Below are 20,847 nucleotides of genomic sequence, written 5' to 3'. Positions count from 1 at the left end.
GAGCAATGAACAACAGAACAACAACCAGACAAAGCCAGCTACTTCAAAAAGAAAAAGGCACAGAAAAATCCCAGTACTGAAAACAGTACTAAGTTAATGAACAAGTAGAATGCATTGAGCCCACAGCCTTGTTTTTCTCACAGTATTCCTCAGAAAGCAAACCAAAAGGCTTTAAGCACAAACTGTGGCATTTTGATTCTAAAAACCTTCCTCCCTCCCCCCTACAGTTTTGCATTTGTCTGAAGCTTCACAGTTTGCCCTTCCAATTTTGTTCTGTTTCAACAGTCCTTCAGAATTTCTGTAAGCAAAACTTCACAGCACCATTCAGAGCTTCTCTTAATTTCCAGAGCTGACCAGGAGGGAAGCTGGTCCTGCAGGTATTAACTGGCAATTTGGATTACAATACCTCATCTGAAGAAATCACTCCACAGATGAACGGTTACCTTGCAGGAAGAGAAAAATGCACTGAAGGACCATTGTGCTGGCATATGTTTATGACCTGCGATAGAAAAGCCCCAAGAGTAATTGCTTAGAACTGCCAAAAAGAAACCTTTTGCCAAAGAAGTAGGATGAATATCAGGTATATCCTTGGTTTAGCTCCAGGGTGGGACTGGCTCAGCCTTTCCTCCTTGACAGGGAGAGCTGTGGGAATCTGTGCTTTTATTTCAAGTGTACAGCACTAAGAAGGAAAACTACAGAGCATTTTAACCTGAAAATAAAAAGTGAAACAAAGAAAACATGGCACTCAGAGGGTATGACTCCTTATTCTAAGGAAGTTTCCTTGTTTAATGACATAACAGAGATAGAAGGCGAGGGACTGACAAATGCCAGGCTGTCGTTCAACAGGTTTACTACTCAAGTAAACAAGACACACAAAATAGAAAAGGAAGTACTTCAGTCCCAGATGTAAGGATGTTCAATCCAAGATTCTGTAATCTGTGCTATAGAGGTGGGACACATACCAGAAACATTTTGTCCGTCCCCTCTTTTTCTGTGATCCGTAAGTCTTTTTCTCTTATAAATTAAGTAATTGCTTTAAGGATAGCCACAAAACATCCTGGCTTTCATCTACTTTTTAGAAAAATGTTCCTTCCATTTTTTTTTTTTTTAAACTCATACATAAAAGGAAAAAGTTCAACACCAAAATTAGTATGAAATCCTATACAAAGAAGATTTGGTGGGAATTAACGACAGTTGCCTTCATTGAGATTGTCAGATCTGTTCCATCAAGGCTTACAGGTCGAGGGAAGGGCCCATAATATCATACCAGGTCCGCATCTTGCCTGAGCTCTGTTCCCCAAGACTAGCTTCCCAGCAGGGCTGTTACTCAGTGACTTATTTCACAGACCAAAACACTGGTATGCCATAGGTATACATAGGTTTGTCCTAACCCTGCTGCTACAAGTGCCTGAGGAAGTTCTGCAGCCTTTCCTACAAACACTTCTCAGAACATTAACTTTTGTTCCTATTCCTCTTTTGCTCTCAGACTAAAAAAGTAACCACCAAAAATCCGCCAGGTCCTGTTTCTACAGCCAATCTATTTTAAACTCCAGTTTCCTGTGCCTGCTGGAAAGACACCTGCCAGCTCATTTAGAAGTTCCAATCAGGTGCAGAAAACTGAAAAACAAACCCAGGTTTCCCCAACACAATTAATTCTTAGCAAACCTTCTTGATTAGCTTATTTTTGTCAGGTAATTAAGAACCTTAGCAAACTACTCATACGTTCGGGTTTTAAATGTCATTTATTTTGTAAACCATTTTTAAAACTGCCAAATAACACCAAAGAAAAGCCATAGGAGTGGGTGGTTAATGGGGAGATAGTGGAACGGAAGAAGACTGACAGCTTCTGAATGGGGAGGGAAGGGAGTGGAGTGCTACAGGCATAGGACGAACGGAGAACCAGGAAAGAGAAACTTCAGGGCAATAAAGGGCTACAGTGCAGAGAACTAGATGGGAGAGTGAAGATATGACATGGAAAGGGAGTAAATAACATGATGGAGTCTGGAGCACCTCTCCTCCTTTGAAGACAGGCTGAGGGATCGGGGCTTGTTTAGGTTGGAGAAGAGAAGGCTCTGGGGAGACCCCACTGCAGCCTTCTAGTACCTGAGGGGAGCTTACAAGCAGGAAGAAACAGACTTTTTTTTACGTGATCTGACAGCGATGGGACAAGGGAGAATGGCTTTAAACTACAAGACTTAGGTTAGATGTTAGGCAGAAATCTTTAATGAGAAGGTGGCGAGGTGCTGGAAAAGGCTGCTCAGAGTTCTTTTGGATGCTCCATCCCTAGAAGCATTCAAGGCCAGGCTGGACGGGGCCCTGGGCAGCTTGAAGTGATGGCTGGCAATCTGACCCATGGCAGAGAGGTAGGAACTAGGAGATCTTTAAGGTTGCCTCCAACCTAAGCAATTCTATGATTCTTTCTGTTTCTGGTAGTGCCACCTATACTGACCCACTGAGGTACAAGGGGATGCTTCAAGCTCTGCAGGCTCACGTTAGCCATACCTGTCCCTTTCATGACCATTTAAAGCCATTTTCTCATCTTCCCACCCTCCCCTAAACTTCCCTGCTCCATGCGACACTGCAGCGGACTGCAGCTTTGCAGCACTCAAAGAGGCCCCAGTCTCAGTCAGTGCTTCTAAATGCTGCTCAGAGACAAATTATAATAACTAAGAGAGAAAGAGAATACAGAGATCCTAGTCCCAGGGCCTTTTTCCATCCATGTACATCATTTATCTTTTTAAATAATACATTAAACCATTAAATGGGGATTTAAGAAGAAGGAATGCTCTGGCTCTGTTTAGAGCAGTTTACACAATTGCCATTTTTTCTCTGACCGTTTCATGGCTCTTTTTATGGTTCTTTTTACCACCTATAAAAATTCAAACTTTTTAAATAAAACACTTGAGTTGCAGAGAAAGGCTTTTCGTCTCCTTAATGAATACAGATGTCTCTAATCCACTTTACAAAACTTAAATTGGAGCCTATAAACGCATTGTGGGTGTTTGATGATGTTTGTCTCCTCTATCAGTCTCGCCATGCTGCAGTGTTCCTTCACCTCATGCTTTAGGGCCCTCTTGCTGGATGTTGATTGCTCGTGTTGGGCTGGGGATTGCAGCCCTCGTCACCCTCCTGCAGCCCTTGTCACCCTCCTCTTGCCTCTCAGCCTGTTACCAAGCTGGATACCAGCACACCTTTTGAGATCCACAATTCCTAAGGCTGGCTCTGACATAACCAGGAGCACGTACCCCACAAGAATGCCACTTTGTCCTGCAGCATCACATAAGCACAGCATATCTGCAAGAAAGCAGTTTTTATGCGATATAAAGAAAGCCAAAGTGACACTTTGGTCAACCAAACAGGAGAGACCTGTCAGCAAAACCTGAGCTAAGAGCAATGGTGAAAGAAGTTACACTTTTGCCAGTGCCCGTGAGCCATGTGAGGGCAGTAAGATATTTGAAAGTGTAGTTTCAGTCTTAACATGCGTTTCATCAATCTGCCAGAGAAATCTGAGCTTTTCGTCTCCTCCTTTGATTTACGACTCACTACAGAACCACTGTGTAAATCTCGTTTTAGCTGCCTGGGAGACAAAGTCACACAATGGAGAAATGGTATATTGCCTAAGAAAGGTAGTGCATCATGAAAGCTAACGTACCTAATGCCCTGCTGAGCATTTGAGTACAGATTACAAATGTTCAGTGACGCTAGGCCTACGTTTACTGATTGATCCTGCCCACATGAGTTCTGTCCTGCTTCTCGGGAGCAGGTTCGCTGTGTTAGCCCTGCTGTACCGTGCAGACCAAAGAGAGGGAGCAGTGAGCCTTCTCTCCTTCTTTTCCTTACAAAGATCCCAGATGTCACTATCCACAAGCACATTTTTCATGTTTACTGGTAACATCTTCCTTCCTTCTTAGAAAACAGGATGCTTGACAGCACTAATTCTACCTGCATGTTCTTCTACCATTTTTTACTTCCTCCTTGTTGGCTGTGAGCTCGCTAAAGCTTCTTCAGCTTGGGGTTGACCCCTGCCAAGTGCTATAAGAGCTTAAAGATGATTTCTACTTGGTCTAGGAAAGAAGAAAGCACATAATCTGCAAACTGGTGGTAGTTCCCTTCACACTACGGAATCACAAAGCATTTCAGCTTCTTCCATACTGAGCACAGTGAGAAATGTCAAAAAGGAAAAAAACAGACAGACCAAATGGAGCCTTTCCAGAGCATTTTTGTTCAAGTCTGTGGCCAACTTGAGCAGGTAAAGTACAGACAAATGCATTTGCAGCAAGATTCCTCGTTCATTATAAGATAACAACTCCCCATTTCTTATTCACAGAACTGGGAGCTGTTAGACGATGACCAGATCAGCGCGCTATCAAAATAACTTCCAAGTTTTAACATCAGAATTTTTCATTAAACTAACAAACAAACAACAAAAAAACAAAATCGAAAAAACACTCACCGCCTACAAAGCAAAACCAAAAGCTATTTCATAGCAATTCAGTTTGCAAATATTTAAGCAAGGTTTGTGATGTTCTTTTGTTAAAACATTTTGCTACTCTGTAGATGCCAATTTACTGTCTTTCAGTAGCACTAAATCCATTTCCAAGATAAGATTTTACGTGGTACCGAACTACCTCACACTAACAGATGCACTGAGGAAAGAGATTAAGAAAAATCAGAAGACTTTATACATGAGTGATCAGGAGAAAACATACTGCACAGCGTGAGATTTTTCCTCTGGAGCAAAAAGAATTTTTGAGAAGAGGTAAAGTACCACAGAAGGGCAGCATTCCCAGGAGGTTACAAAGAACTGAAGCACATAAATGAAACTGTAAATGAGCTCACAGACGCATTTGTAGAAGAGAGGTGAAATTCAGCCTTTAGTGCTATGCTGAGAAAACCCCACCCTATAGACCTCTCCTGCTCTGCCCCAGAACCCAGAGGGACAAAGCACAAAGAGGGCCAATGAGTAAGACGAGGAGAGGCGAAGCACTTCATACAAAAATAAGACTTGCTTTGTGCCTTAAGAGGCTCTGTATTCATTGGAGCAGCACAATTGCAATCACATCTCATGACAGCAGAAGCAATAAAAGGAAAAAGATTTTGTCAGAGAGAGAAAAAGGAGGTCTCTCCACCACCACTGGCCCAGTGGGAAGAGTCAAATCTTTTAAATTGCAGTGAAATTCAACTCAATTAAAGAAAGACCCTAGGCACCGGCATTGGTTGTGTTCTGGAAGTTATCATCAGAGAATTATCAGGTTTTCAGGTACACTTTTGCTTTTTGTGGGTAACTTGGCTATTTGCATGCCCTTCAGTGTACCTATAGCATTTACTAAGCAATTACAGCTGTTAATATGATCTAATATGTTGTTGCTTCAGAGCTCCAATGGCTTCGGGAACTGGCAAAGGATTTTCCTGCTGCTTCATGCACCAGTGCCATTCCCCTCCTTGTGAGCCGTTACCTAGCAGAGCAACACTCCCCAGTGACACAGCGGATCCTCACCCTGACTGCTGGCTTATGCAAATGTTTTAAGGCTGGCTGATTGCTAATCTGGGAATGGGGAAAGAACTTCTCACCTAATAATAACCTTTGCATTTATTTTCTTCTTCAGCAGCGTGGGCACCGCTCTGCTGATAATTCCCAGCTGGCAACAATCCTGGGCTTTCAGGACACATCAGCTTCTCCTGTGCACAGGCACTGAGGCAATGACTGAAACATGTTAAATATTAAGAAGTAGCGGAGACTTCTAGAATACCATCAGAGTCTTCCTACAGGCCTGGGAGATGAAGAACTGCTATCTTACTCGTAGAAAACCTTCAAAAACAGACAGATCTTCCTTAATTAAAAGGAATCCACTAAGTTCTTTTTTTTTTTTTTTTTTTTTTTTTACAAGGCAGGGAATTTTCAATGGCCTGTGTCTAGAAGTCCAAACATTGTAACACAGACCTCAACAAGATCTGCTACTGCTAACGTTGCTCATCACTCAATGAGGACTTCCACGTGCTACATAGATACAATGGATTTTTAATTAGGCTGTTTTATAGGTCTTCTGGATATGTTGACCAGACAGCTTGACAGTTTGCAGTGAACACTTCTATTAAATAGTCCATTTGAATAAACCTCGCTAACACTTAAATGCACCTTTAAAAGTACATTTTAAGTACACGCAACTTTAAAAGTACAGAAGAAAAGGCGCAACAGCTACAGTAAAGCAGAAGTTGTAAAGGGTCTGGCAAAACCAGACCATGCCAAAAGAGAAATGATAAACTTGAAACTATTGCCATCGTTTCTGTTTATCCCACAGAGTCAGAGTTTGAATTACCTCCTTGGTGGCTGAGGAGTACGAATTTGCTTTGGTACGTGAGGTGCAGCAGCCCTACTGTTGAAAAAACAAAATGAACCAAACACCACATACGTAAACAGATGAGAAAAGCAGCAGGAGGGAACTTCTGTAGTTGTTAAGGGAGGAATTAAAAATAAGAACAGTTCTGAAATTGCCACAGAATCTCCTGACTGTACACTGAACAAAAAATACCAAGTAACCTCCCCAGAGTGGTGGCAGCTTACCTGCCATCCCCAGTACCACACAGCATGAATTACATTACATCTATTCGACTGTGAAAGCACAGAAATATCTCCCACAAGTTTCTGCTAAGGAGGACGCTAAGCTGCCAGCCATGTTTTGGCACAATTTTTCATGAAAAAAAATGAAAAGCTTCACTTTCTAGAGTGGATATCTTATCAAGATCGACTGTGGATTTCCCAGGAAGGAAGAGGAAGCTAGTTTTGCTAATTAGCTCCACATGAATCACTTGTGATGGAGACAGCCACACCAAGACTGCATCTACTGCTGAACAGATCGTGATGCCTTTCATTTCTCCTCACTTCCCCACCTAGAGGTAATTTTCAAGGCAGGTGTGATGTAAGTCCAAGAAATACACAGCTTATTGATTATTTATCATAGTTATGCCAAAACAAGATAATATCCAAACTGGTTGAAGAAAGTTAAGAACTTGGAGGAAGAGTTTTAGAACTTCTACCTGATTGCTGCATTAATTTTATCTTTTCAGAGTGGGATTTAACAGAATCAAATATTCCTAAAGTATTTTAAAACTCATTACGTACAGGCAATGTGTTTATTCCTATTAGAGCTAAAACAAGGAAAATAACAAACAAAGCTTTCAATTTCTTGGAGATAGAACCACATATTGGGAGACAGTAAGCACAGCAGTAATGACACAAATTATTGTCAATTGAGCACCTAGCTGTAATTTTCATTTTATTCCTTCCCGACAGACATTAGCTTGAATTTGATTACACCTTGTGTGTACTAAAGTGGAACTGAAAGAGCCTAAATATGCAGCTCCCCAAAGGAAGCACACGGCAGCGAGGATAGGGAGCAGTTTATTGTGGCTGGGAGTGTCTATCAGCTAGGAGCTCACCAGGAAAGTAACAGATGAGTTGGGGTTTTTCTCTGTTCTTGATTGTGCCATTGATTTCCTACGTGACTTTTTACAAGTCATTCACAACATATATTTTGGCTGAGAATTTTGGCACCCTTGAGGCGTGCACATTTGAAGATCTGCAAAGTTTGGACATCACTGAAAATTACTTTGTCATTACTAGAAATGACAACTAATGTAGGAGATGAGGGCACTGATTACAGGAAAAGAAAAAGATGTCAAGTATAGCACATCTTTGCCATTACAGAGCAGTCTTTTTTGGGAACGGGGCACATTCACTCATTTAAACTTGCAATGCGTGAAGGAACAATAATATTTTTTCACGTCAGATCCAGGGCTGGGAAAAAAGATAGATATGGAAAAAGCTCAGAGGCTGCAGTCCTCACTGGCCCCAGGAAGCCACAGGCCACACGAGCCTAAAAATGCCTTTGCAATTAGCCAGGCATTTTAGAATAGCAGAATTTTAAGTGATTACTTAGAATATATCAAGCAGTATCATCTACATAAAGAATTCTAAACAACTCAGGTGCCTTTTATTGTTAGAAACATCTGTTAATTCCAGCTGAAACCTTCCTCCTGCTACAAATACCTTGTGCTTTATTACTATTGAAAAAGCAGTAAAACTACATATTGATCACCCAAGCATCAGAAAATGTGGCTTGTAGAAATCTGGCCAAAACAATGAAACAACGAATACTCAAGATGCAACTTTTGACGCTTCTCCTGACCAGGTAGCACATCTCTTTGGTGACAGCTGACGTGGCTTTGAGTATTCTACTTGAGAAGGATACCCAGACATCCCAGTTATGTAATTCAACATTACAAAAATAATATCTGCAACCCCCACATGCAATGAGGCATTTAAGAAGGAGATATAATAGAAGGTGAACAAGTGGGGAAAGGAAGTGAAAATAAATACATATGAGAGAAGCAGCTGTATCGTCTTTCCAGTGACACAGTCTCTAATCTGCTCTTGAAACACACTGCTCCACTTCTAGGCTTTGGTTCGGTCGTGCCCTCATCTTTAGTGCCTGCTGCTTCCCCTTTGTGTGGGAAATGCTGTGCAGCACCCAGAAAGAAGCGGTGCAGCGCACCTGTATATGAGAGTGAAAAAGCAGTGATCCAAGTTCTGTGTTTAGCCATGGCTGTGTTTACCTAGACAGAAGGAGAGCAGAACCTATATTTGATTTTTCTTTAATTCAGTCTTTAGGCTTGATTTTAGACTTCACACAGCATCCTCGCCTGCACAAAATATCCCAGTGTTTCAGGGGGCAACAAGGTTTTTATTTGCACTGCTGGGCTGCATGCTGCTAGGCTTTTGGGGTGAGCGCACCTCTGTGCTGGGCAAGGATTCCCCTGCTCAGGGTAATCTGTAATCAGCTGCTCCTCTTACAGAATGAAAAATGCTCCATAAATGTAAACGATGTTACAGCGTGTCTTTCACTTACCCTGGCAACATGGGAAAACACATTTTCTTACAATACATTTCATCTATGGAAAAAGCTCTTTCTATGTCATCTTTTACCTTGCTGCTGACACATATTAGCATCTAAAGCAGAAAACCCCTCCATTATTAATTTTCAAATAATGAAAACACTATTTTTCCTCAAACCTGTCACCTACTAAAGATCTTAATCATTTTCAGTCCCAGTATGGCAATGCCTGCTGCAGCAAAATAAGGTTTGGAAAGAATCTGTCACCCAGGGAAAAATGATTTCCTTTTCATTGGGACCCACAGCATAAAAAAAATTACAACAGCATATGTCCTCCAATGCATTTTATTGAATGCTAAATGCTAGAAATGAACATAAACCAAATTCTGGAAACTTTTCAGCTTCCCATCAAAGTTCTGCCTTTGGAAGCACTGCTAGGGCAGGCTGCCAGACACGGGAGAATAGGCTGTTAGGAGGGACACAGTCTTTTATGTTTTTCCTGTTCACAGAGTGGATGCTGTCAAATGACGGGTGGCTGCTGGCACACAAACAATGAACACCACTGGGGAGTTTTCTGTTTGTTCTAAATTGTGTTGCATGCTCCTGTTGGGCATGAAGGTCAGCATGGCAGATACTTCTGATCCTTACACTCCACCACCATCTGTGGATAAATTTTCTCCCTTTTAAATTTCTTAACAATTTCAACAACACCCTACGAAGGAAGACCCTGTAGGTAATTCAAACATCTATAAAGGTACAGGTTGTTTTGCAGGAAGTTCCCTGTAATGTTCGTGCGCCCTCTTACAAACCTGAAAACTAACCACACATTCTCAATATTGAAGATAGGAAGAGGGAACCTCCAGGACTGCAATGAACATTTGCAATTCCATTGCCTGTCATCACAGCGTAACTGCGAGGGGAGCACAGAAAACACTGCCCATTGTGACAGAGACCAGTAAAGGAACCACAGATAGCCCGTCCAAATTCACTCAAATCACCTTTCTCAGTCCATGAAATGGGGGTGATATTTCCCTTATTTAACTCAGACAAAGTTCTTGAGATGGAGAAACAAACTTTTTGGTTCTATCCTGGAATATTCTTGTGTGCTGGACACACAGTCATGCATGACACTTATCTATAAAACTGACATTTGGATAGAAAAGGATCAGAAACTCCACTGTTGTTCTTAGTATTGGCAGGAAGCTCTGTTGACTATGGAAGTATTACTCAATCCCTGAACACATTATTCTCATCCCATTTGGACCTTCCAAGTAGTCCACATTGAAGGCATGGTCTCTCAGCAAAGCATTTCCAGTTGTGGCCCCTTCCCTGGTGCAAATGCAGCACGGTGGCCATGTTTGCTGCACTGATTACTGCATATTTCCTTCAGAGAAGATAATAGCTTAACAGCCTTCAAGTTAAGGGAGATATATGAATTTATACCTGCTGAAAATGTGGCCTTTTGTCAGGAAGAGTGAATTATTGCAGGTTCTTCCCCACCTTCAAACATCTCTTCCCATACGATGCAGGTTATAAGCAATGATATAGTGCAGGTTTTTATAAGAGCTAAAACTAAAAAGAAACTGAATTTCTGTTGCTGGTTTCCCTGTTTGTGACTCATTACTGATCACGCTGCTTGGAAATGTAGTAGCTCTTCAAGCTCACGCGCAATAGATAGCCATGCCAAAATTATAAATTCACCATGACTTAAAATATACTTAGAGACCTATAAATCACAATAATGATGCTGATCCCTGAGTGACTTGTACTAATTAACACTGCATCTGTGGTGACTGTATGGCTCTGACCTAATCTCCCAACAACATTTACACTCACAAATGGACTTCTACTAACAATCAAGGTAGAAAGGGAGTGTCTATAGAGAAAACTGACATTTGCTTACTTACTATCTCACCAAAACTTTGACCTGTACAATCTGGTATTACAAAGGCTGCTTCAAAGTAATGCCTCCTACTTTTTTTTTTATGTTGACCCATGACATCAAAGGCAGATGTTGGCAGTATGGCTGTAGAGGTGGTACCTTCCCCTCAACATTCCATTACATGTTGTTGCCAGACTCATGTTCATTGCTGGCAAAAATCCATAGCTAATGGTGGATAGCTATGTTGAAAAATACCACTTTGGAACTGTGAATTTGCTCTATCAAACAGTGTCATTGTGCTCTTTGTAAATGTTGTAATTTCCATGAGAATTAATAGGAGGCATTACTTTCAGAGCAACCTACATAGTTCAAATTACAAAAGGCAAAAAGAAAAACAAACAAAAAGCAGGGCATAAATGATTCTGAAGAGGTGGCCTAGATCCACTTTTAACGTGTTCTCCATTTCCCCACTCCTTTGCTTATTTCCTGTAGCACAGCACACAGTAATGTTCATTGGATTCATATACCCTATTTGATATGCTTCTTATTTATCAGTCATACTGTATACTGGAACAAGTTTCACACCAGTGAGATGGAGTGCACGTAAGTTTTCTTACTCCTGACTTGCACCGGCAACACATCCTGATCTTCAGTTTACATCCGGTTAAAAATCACAAATATGCAGATAAACATAGACATACTCAAATATTCTATGCTGATGGTAAAATAGAAAGAAAACAATTTTGTTTAAGTGTGAAGAAAATGTGTCCACAAGGATACCTTTACACTGATGCCTCGCTGTTCTTTTAGGAGCTCTTTACCAATACCTTGCATTCCCTCAATTGCTCAGCTGGGCTCTATTAAAAATCAAACATCTAGCTACTGAAGGATTTGGCATTAGATTTGACAATACCACATTTCAATTATCTCTTTCTCTATTCCTCTTGATTTTAACTATCTTGTTGTTTATCTTGATAAATTTACATTTCTTTTTTCCAATTACATGTCATCTCTCCAGCTAATCATTAGCGTGCACTGCTTTCTTCTTAGACTAAAGCTAGCTTTTTGACTTCCCCTGTTACTAATTACTCCTAAACTCTCTCCTGCTGAACATTTCTTCTCCAACAGGATCCAGCTTAGTATTCTGCAGAAGCTACTGGGTGCCATAACTGAGATGAGGTTGCATTCTGTCCCTCAGAGAGGCAGAATGCCTTCCCAAATTTCTGGTCTGACCTTTAAAAGAGAGTTTGCTAGAAGATAAAAGCACGGGCTGTGAATTACACACAAATTTATACGTGAGATGAATTGCCTCATCTGTACAATATGGCTTCCCAGTTGGTTTGGCAGCAGCTTGAAAATGCAAAATAAGAAGAGCATCTGGGCATCATTTTAGTATGATCACTGAAAGCACTTATCTGCAGATGGAGGGCTTGGGGGCCCCATCTCAGCTGGGCTGACCTCACTCACTGCAGTCTGGCTCATCCCACAGAACTTAATTTTACTTCCTATAGTGTGGAGAAGGGTGGCACTGCGTGTTCCCCCTTCTATCCAAAACCACCATGAGCTAGCATGTACAAAACTCAAAGCGTGAGTGTCCAACCTCTTGGCGTGCCTGGGCCACATGGAGTGAAGAGAAATTGGCTTAGGCCACATAAATGTAGATCGCTGCTGAAAGTAATGACTTCTATTTATTTCCATGGAAACCACAACAAATACAATGAGTGCAGTAACTGTGCTTGACAGAGCAAACTCTCAGCTACAAAACCCTCTTTTTCAACATAGTCACCACCATTAGCTGTGCATTTTTGCCTGCGACAAACAAGTGCCTGCATGCTGTGCTCCCCAAAATCCGTACCAGTGACCCACTGTCATAGTTGCCACTGCTGAAACACACCACCTACAAGCTCACTCTGTTCACATCCACTGTTTGGATCCATCCATCAACATACAGAAGAGTTGATGAATATCAGTGGTGCCATTTTTTCTGCATGGAGGAACTCAGTGACAGACCTCTGCCTCATATACACTTCCATATCAGATGCCATTCTGTTAGACTGCCCTTCTGCTGCCATCTGTCACATGGCAACAACACGTAGTGGGGATGTTGGTGGAAAGTCCAGCCTCTACTGCCATACCACCATCATCTGCCTCTGATGTTGTGGACCAACAAAATAAAATGGGAGGCATTACTTTCAGAGAAGCCCTTGTAAATACGTAATATAGCTAATGTATATAAGTCATAAAGGCTATTTTAAAATATTGATTAAATCAGTAAAAGAAAAAGAAAGAGCAAAACCATCATAAAACTAGCGGGATATAAATATATATGCACATATGTATATAGGTGAAGCTGCGTCAAATAACGGATGACCGTTGTCTCTTCTATTTTAGTAACTGAGCTTTTCTCTTCTCTGTTTAAACTAAAATTTCCTATCACTTACAGCAGGTTAGTAAAGAAGAGCATTTTCTCAGCTCAGCTCTTGTGAGATAAAGAAAACATATCAAAGACACAATCTTCATTGTGGACAAGTCTTTCCACGTGCATCGGCTGTATGTTACTGCCAACCACAGGCACATCCAGATCTTACTACTGCTGCTCCTTTACACCTGAAAAAGCTTCTCAGTCCACTCTTCCTCTCCATGATAGACTGGCATACTAGACACGCTGCCCTACCTGATGATAAATATGGCATCAAACTCTCAGAATAGCAACGTTTGTGTGTACTTAAAGCAACTGCTGTAGAAAAACACCATAAATTTTGCTAGCTAAGAAGGAGACTGCGGGAAATGAGAACATTACACGGTAGTTCCAGGAGAGCTGATTGTCACACATCAGTTTGGGAACATGGCAGACAAATTAGTTGAGATCACCTACAGAGAGAAGACATTATGGAGGGCTTACTACTGGAGTCAGACTCGACCATACAGAGGCGACAGCCATCGCTAATTAGATTAAGTCAGCAGTGGCAGAAAGGAAAACAATAAAGTCAGGGTACCATGAGCACTGTTCCAGCTGTACGGCCATTACGGATAGGGGTTTAAAATGCAGCCCATGGAAAATTACAATACTGCAGACACATCCTCAGCAGACGTAGAAAAAACGGTTGCTACCACTGCATTTCCGTATAGTGCATTGGAATTTCTGCTGGATGTCCTGTAAACTCTGCGTGACTTTTTGCGATACTAAGTCCTAGTGCTCCTAATGAGCAACAAATCTGAGCAATTACTTTTGCCAGAGGTTCTGGTTATGAAATTTCTCTTTTTCAATGCAAACAGCCCTAGATTCCCTGAGCATACAGCTACATACGCTGTTAACGTTTCTGCTGCATCAGGAGAACCACAAGCCATTGAACTGATGCCAATCATGAGCTCCGGGGTCTCTGTGCCACCCCAATTTGCTTATCTGCATAAAGCACTGGAATTTAGCCATGTATAGAACTGAGGTTATGCGTTGCAGGCCTGCTAAAGCACCAATTTCTTCTGCTTGCTTACCTGCTTATAAATACAACTTTGGATTGTGCAGCTGGTGATCATGCTGCTGGATTTAGTAACAGTGATAAAGGCAGGTGCCTTCCTGAACTGAATACATAAATTATAAATAGTTATATTACATCAGCAAATATTAGTACATCAACAGCTTTGGTTTTACCTATTTTTATTACAGGAGTACTAAGAAGGTACTGTGCTAAAGCGTCGATTACAGAATTCCTGTTCAGCATCACACAGTCCTGCACAACCAACCTGCACCAGCTGTCATCTCCCATGAGAGACACCTCATCATGAAAGCTCAAAACAAACATCCAGAACTACGCAATAAAAAAGGTAATCTTCTGACTGGTGCTCATCAATAGTGATGACAAAGAAGAGGGCTGGATTTGTTTTCGCATGGACTTGAGAGCTAATCTAAGTTATAAAGATTGATAATCAACACCTGAAGCTGTGTTTGCTGAACTCCATGGTATAAAAGGCTTCTCTATCCTTGATCTACAATATGGATGAAAAGTAATACAGAAAGAGAGTGGAGGCATTCAAGGCCAGGCTGGATGTGACTCTGGGCAGCCTGGTCCAGTGATTGGTAACCCTGCACATAGTAGGGGAGTTGTAACTAGATGATCCTTATGGTTCCTTTCAACCCAGGCCATTTTATGATTCTATGAATTCCTAGTAGTTAACATGTGATGGATTTTACCTTTGTTTTAAACGTGTGCATTTATAGGTATCTATCTACATCCATTTCTTGTCACAGAAGGATGTCCAGAAGCTCTCAGCTGTCAGCCTCACCTTTGTACTACAACAAAAGAGCAGAAGCTGAATTTTCAACAAGTTCCCTTAGGTAAGATAGGAAACATCTCCTGGGCGCATTGAGTTTCTTCACCGAGGCTGAAAACCAGCCTGGACAATGCCATTCTCCTCCAGAAAGTTCCATTACCCCAAGCCCAAATTTCTAGCTCTTACATCACAGTATGAAGCACTAAGAGCACTCGTTTGGAGAATCTCACGCTTGCTTTTGAAGATGCATTAGTAGTTCTGAAACAGTTGAAAGCCAGTTTTTGAAAGAGTAGTGAAAGCACTTGTGCTGCCTATAGATCCTGCAGAATTACAGACCTGAGATGCTATTTGCCCTTTTCTCCAAGATAAACACCACTGTTTTTGCACTATCTCCTTTCTGAGGAGATAGGATATTGCCTCTCACAGCTTTATCTCACTGATTCCAGACAAAACAGTCTGCAAGGAGCATACTGCTCAACTATGGGCTTAGAGCACAACATTGTCTTTCTCAGAGCTCTTCCACAGTGTCACTCCAGATGACATTTTCTTCAGAGGGGAGCAGGAAGCCCTGAAGCTCCCTAAGGACTGAGACAGGGCTCTTCCCAGGAACAGCAGCCTCTCACACAGAAATAGCATTTCTACAGGTGCTATGGTACAGCACAAGGTCAGTCATCTGTGTCATCACATGAATCTAAGTGAATTTTTAATCATCTGCTCACACTTGCTCGTGCCTAGGAAATTTAACAAAGGCACAGAGCACTACAATTAACTGAAAAAAAGAAAATAATAAAGAGCTTAGTTGCATTTAAATGAGATCCTGTTTGTATTTCAAAACGTAATCACAGTGCAGAGCAACGGGCTGACATCCTCCAGATGTTACTGAGGTTTGGCTCCAGCAGGTGTCCCTGTGGTACAGGGTACCCCCACAAAGGGCTAGCACCTGCCTTCCCAGAGGCAGGCAGCTCCTTGCCCATTACGTGGCATTTCCCTGCATGCCAGCCTCACCTGTGACAAGGCTGAAGGCATTACCAAGTATCTGGGAGGAGGCAGAGTGCTTTTCCCTTATGATGTCTGCCATCAGTAACTACCTTCAGGTTTGGGGCAACACATCGCTCTCTTTGTGCAGCCTAATAATCATAGGAAGTTTTAGTCACCCGACAGCAAAATTTATGCCACAACAACACATCTAACTGGGAAGACAACACCTGTGAGCTGCTCAAAGCACTCCCATGTCAGCTGGGACACAATTCCTATCCCTTGGCTGGCAAGCAGAACAGTGGCTCAGTGCAGTTCCCCTGCACCTCACGCAAAACTTACTGAATTCACCAAAGATTTCCAATACTATGCCAATTAAATAGAGCAAAACTAGAGCCAATCCATAGTTAGTACATGCATGCTGCTGTGCATGTACTGCTTCTAGTTTGAAGCAGATGCCTTCTTTTTGGTTCTGCCAGTCACTAAACTATTCCATCAGCAAAGCAGTTGAGCTCATGAAGTTGGGTATCTATCTGCAGGGAGGCTACAAAGAGGATCAGGCAGACTAGATAGCTCTTTCTGGACTCCGTTTCCTGATCCATCAATTAAGAACAGCAAGCCCTGCCTTATTGCAGAACGGAAGGCTTGATGGGGGTACAGCCAGTGTATAAAGCAGGCTGAGATCAATGCTACCACCCTTGTGCTTGCTGCCAGCGCTGACTGGGATGCTGCCTCGGCAAGCATAACCACTGGCACGCAAGCCACAACCTGTCAAGTTATGGCAGCATGAAATCTGCTGTGAGCTTCTCAGATATAAAGAACTACAGAAACAGCAAACTGTGTGTTCATATTAGGTGTGAGAGGTTCACGTCTTTGGTGCTCAGAAAGATGTCTCTCTTACAGGCTCTGTGAAAATAATACAGGGTAAAGCAGCCACAAATGGCAGACTAAACGTAAGGCTACCCATAAACAGACCCATCCCTTCCAAGCTTCCGGGCCTCAGATGCTGCTGTGCTCCCATGCCTGGTGACACTGATTTACACCAGCTGAAGTACTGGCCTCTCACTGAAAAAAAAGCTAAGAAAGATAATGAAATGGAGGTTTTAATTTTATTATTATTATTTTTTTTTTAATAAGGAAAAGCATTTCATCTAATCACGACAGGATCTTTACCTACTTTTGACTTGCATATTATATACAAGCAGGCCATCCTGAAGAAGTGGCTATATATACATCAAGTCTCCTCCCCCACCCCCCCACTTACTCCTTTGGGTTGATAACACCAAATTTTGTTTATTTGCTTGGGAAGAACCATGTTAAGGTTCCAGGATATTTTTGCTGCTGTTGGAAGCAAAAATATGCCACAAGTCCTGGTGCCACGTGACCCAATGCCACGAGGAAATTATTTACCTGCCAGAGCTGTCAGGCAGCATTCTCTCTGCATTGCACTAAACACACACAAAAAAAGCAAAAGGGAAGGCTTCGCCATCTATCCTGGACCCTTCACAGCCACTAGCAAATTGTAGCAATCATCAGCTCCCTTTCAATTGGTATTCAGGGCCTGTCAGCGCTCCCCCAGCCTCTGACGCTGGGTGCAATCTGCCATTTAGCCACCACAGAGGAGCATGTTACTCAGGCCATTACGGCAAGCTCTCAAGGCAAAGGGAGAGCCGGCTCATGAATACCAACATAACTCTCTCATATTGACCTGTCTGCGTTCCCATAACCTGAGAAGAAAAAACCCTACCCTCCAGGCATCTATTCACCATGTCACGTTTTCCTTTTGAAAGTTTTTCAAGGTAAGACATCCAATTTACTGCCATTTCTTTCACTGCAACCTGATAAGAGCTGATAAAATTACAAGGCGCAAAGACTCTCATGAAATATTCCTATTCCTCGGCACACATAGGAGTAGTTAAGACAAGGACAAACAATTCTTAGCAAAAGTGTCACATCTTGGGGCGACGCTGTGGTGTTTTGGGAGGCCGGGAGAGAAGGGAAACTGCATTTGCTAAAATAGCCATCCCTCACACAATAAAGGACTCTACAGGAACCTGATCAAAGCCACCTGCACCTGATTCACAATGCTCTGTCATTCTAAATTTAGGCAGGCAGTATTTTTTCTTTCAAAGATGTGAAAGCAATTGGTAAGGCACTAGCTGTCACACAGAAGTCCTAGGAAAAATGCATTATCTCCATCTTACACAGGGGGGGACCTGTGATGATAAAAGGTTCAAACAAATAGCAAGTGCTTAAAGCCAGTGTCTTGAATGTATATGCTTTTGCCCTCTAAAGTAGTCACTTCTTAACTTATGTATGAACATCCCATCTCCTTCCATGCCAGGGGTCTCTGACAGAGGCTGCTCTTGCTGTGTTCACTTGACTTTTGCTATTCAGAAGCTGGAAACACTGAGTGTTAGTCAAAAAGCATCTCTGAAGGCAGGGCATTTTCTACCCTTACTTGCAGCATGCACAACTGCAATTGGCTTCGCAGCACAGGATTGACACACGATTCCTGCACAAGATCAAGCAGGGCACTACCCGCAGGGCACCATTTCAGAAGAGTTGCATAATTTCTCCGTCATCTCTGGAGGTAAAGGTTCGTGTCTCCAGAGCTCAGCACAACTACAGAAGGCCAGAAGTGAAACTCAGCTGAGCCATGCTGGTCAGCTTGACACTTCTGGGTCTGGGAACCGCTTTGGATGGAGCTGGTTCTGGATCCACCTAGGATCACAGTCCCTAGATAATGGCAATGCTTAAAAAAAAAAATCTTGAGCTTCTTATCAACCTGGCTTCTTACAGCTTCTGCTCAATTAGGTCATATTCATTGGATATTAGGTGAGTACCAGAGTCTCATTAGTCTCTCAGTCCTTCTTAGGTGAATTCCAGAGGTCTTAATTCCAGGGATATTATTTACGTGGCTTTGCTGCTGCCAAATTTGCATGGAAAAATGTGTGAAAATTTTGGTGCGTTTGCATTGGAGACAACATTAATGAAAGGGGTAATGACTCTTCTGCAACAGGACAGGATTTGGTACCAGTTTGCTTCCCACATGAAACATTTAACACAAAGGCAGGTTTTCAGCCCTACTTTGCACATGGCTTCTGGTGAGACCTGCTTGCTACATGACCGGGGTTTGAGCACTCCCAAGCAGTTTGACCAGCAGTCCAGGTAAAGGAGTGGTTATAAATCTAAATACTGGCTTGTTTCTTCAAAGTTTGTATGTGGGACCTTTATTCATTTTCATCTCTAGTTAGAGGACACATGATATATTCTCTCACCGAGATTAGTGGTAAAGGCTAAATCCATCTTGGAACTCATTGTATCCTTGATGAAGTGCAAGGAGGAGAGGAGCACTTCCAAAAAGGATAAAATGGGCACTGGGCTGCGTGAGGCCAGCCTGGCGCGGCTTCCCAAAGGCATCCTCCTGTTCCCAGGCAACCCACGTTGTGTTCCTGCCTGTTAAATTGTAACCTTCACTGCACTTTGTTTATCAATTCTTCAGTAAACAGAGGAAAGTTTCTTCTTCCTTCATGGCTAACGTACTTTATGGTTCAGGAAGCAGCCCGAGGTTTGGCAGTTTCTATTTAGAAGAAGCTTGGACCTAAATGAAAGAGGAGACCAAGCTATCCTGTACTTCAAGGTCACAGGAGGATAACAAATTTCTGGCTGCTTCAACCATGGGAACTGGAGAAAATATTTACATATTCTTTGCTATCAAGAATATCACATTGCCATGTATTAGGAGAGATGGAAGAGCTCTGCTCTTGTTATGAACTGATCGGATTATTTCTTGAAGAAACTCCTGGACACGAGCACCTCAATTGCAGACAATAAGTTTGGTGCCTTTAAGATGAGAAGTTTAATTTTTTGCTATTGAAAAGCATTTCTTGCTTAGGAGGTAAGAGTAAATTTCGTTCAAATTTGGCAACGATTTCATATTATGAAAATACTTAAATCGTTCTGATATTACTTCTTTAATACATAATTTAACGTAAATTTCAAGTCAGCAAAATGAAAGAGCTAATTTAGGATTTACATCAACATCTACCAAGTAACTGCGTTGTCCAGCTAAACTTCTACTTTGCTTTTAAGTAACTGACTTAGGCTTTCTTTTTCCATCAAGCACGAGGACTACTGGTTGATGAAACCAATTTTCAACAGGTCTTAAACCCATGGAAATGGATTAAGGAAGAAAAAGCTTAGGGCCAATTCATCATCTGGAGTAAGTGGCAGTATTTCTGCTGAAGTACAAGTACAAGCACAGCCTCTGCCTTGCAAGGTTTCTGAAGTGGAAGCAGCCTCGCACATGGCAATACCAGCCCTGAAACAAGGTGAACATTTGCTGTAGAGATTTACAGCAGGAGAAGACGTTCTGGTTTTATCTGCTGCAGAGAATCAGTTAAGTCATTTTTCAGTGGCAATTCAGCTTGATAATTATCATGTTATGCTTTGCACATGCCTACATGAAAAATAAAATTAGCTTTTATTTTCAAGTCCTTGATCAAGCTTGCATTAAGTCCTAAATCTTGATGAACAGCTCCAGTTATCATCTTCTATTTTTAAAATATTTTGATTGATTTTACCATTCTAAAAAACAGGACTGTAAATTATTTCTGCTGGTTTCAAAGCTCTTGCTTTTAATCAGTATGAAACAAACGAGCTCTGGAACAGAGAGAAAAAAAGTATCCAGCATAACCAAGCTCCCTCTGTTACTAGGATTTTCAGCCTGGAGAAAGCACTCCCTGTTGTCAGATTTCTTGAAATGAATGTTTTCCTGAAAAACTACTTCTCCATTGTTGCTCATTCGAATTCTTTATGGGTACCATA

General features: G+C 41.9%; 1 long non-coding RNA gene across 1 annotated transcript in view; it reads right to left on the bottom strand.

Moving 5' to 3' along the window:
* Window positions 1-9,230: 9,230 nt before the first annotated feature.
* The window catches only part of LOC149916988 (uncharacterized), a 113,962-nt gene continuing 102,345 nt past the window's right edge, over window positions 9,231-20,847 (bottom strand). The window contains exon 7 of the long non-coding RNA XR_016468521.1: window positions 9,231-9,552. This is a non-coding gene — a long non-coding RNA (uncharacterized LOC149916988). The remainder of the gene's footprint in view (window positions 9,553-20,847) is intronic.

The sequence above is a fragment of the Phasianus colchicus genome, chromosome 8 (assembly GCF_987193195.1).
Source record: "Phasianus colchicus chromosome 8, bPhaCol1.hap1.1, whole genome shotgun sequence".
NCBI classification, from domain to species: domain Eukaryota; kingdom Metazoa; phylum Chordata; class Aves; order Galliformes; family Phasianidae; genus Phasianus; species Phasianus colchicus.
The sequence above is the reverse complement of the archived record's forward strand: the minus strand, read 5'-3'. Positions and strand labels throughout refer to the sequence as shown.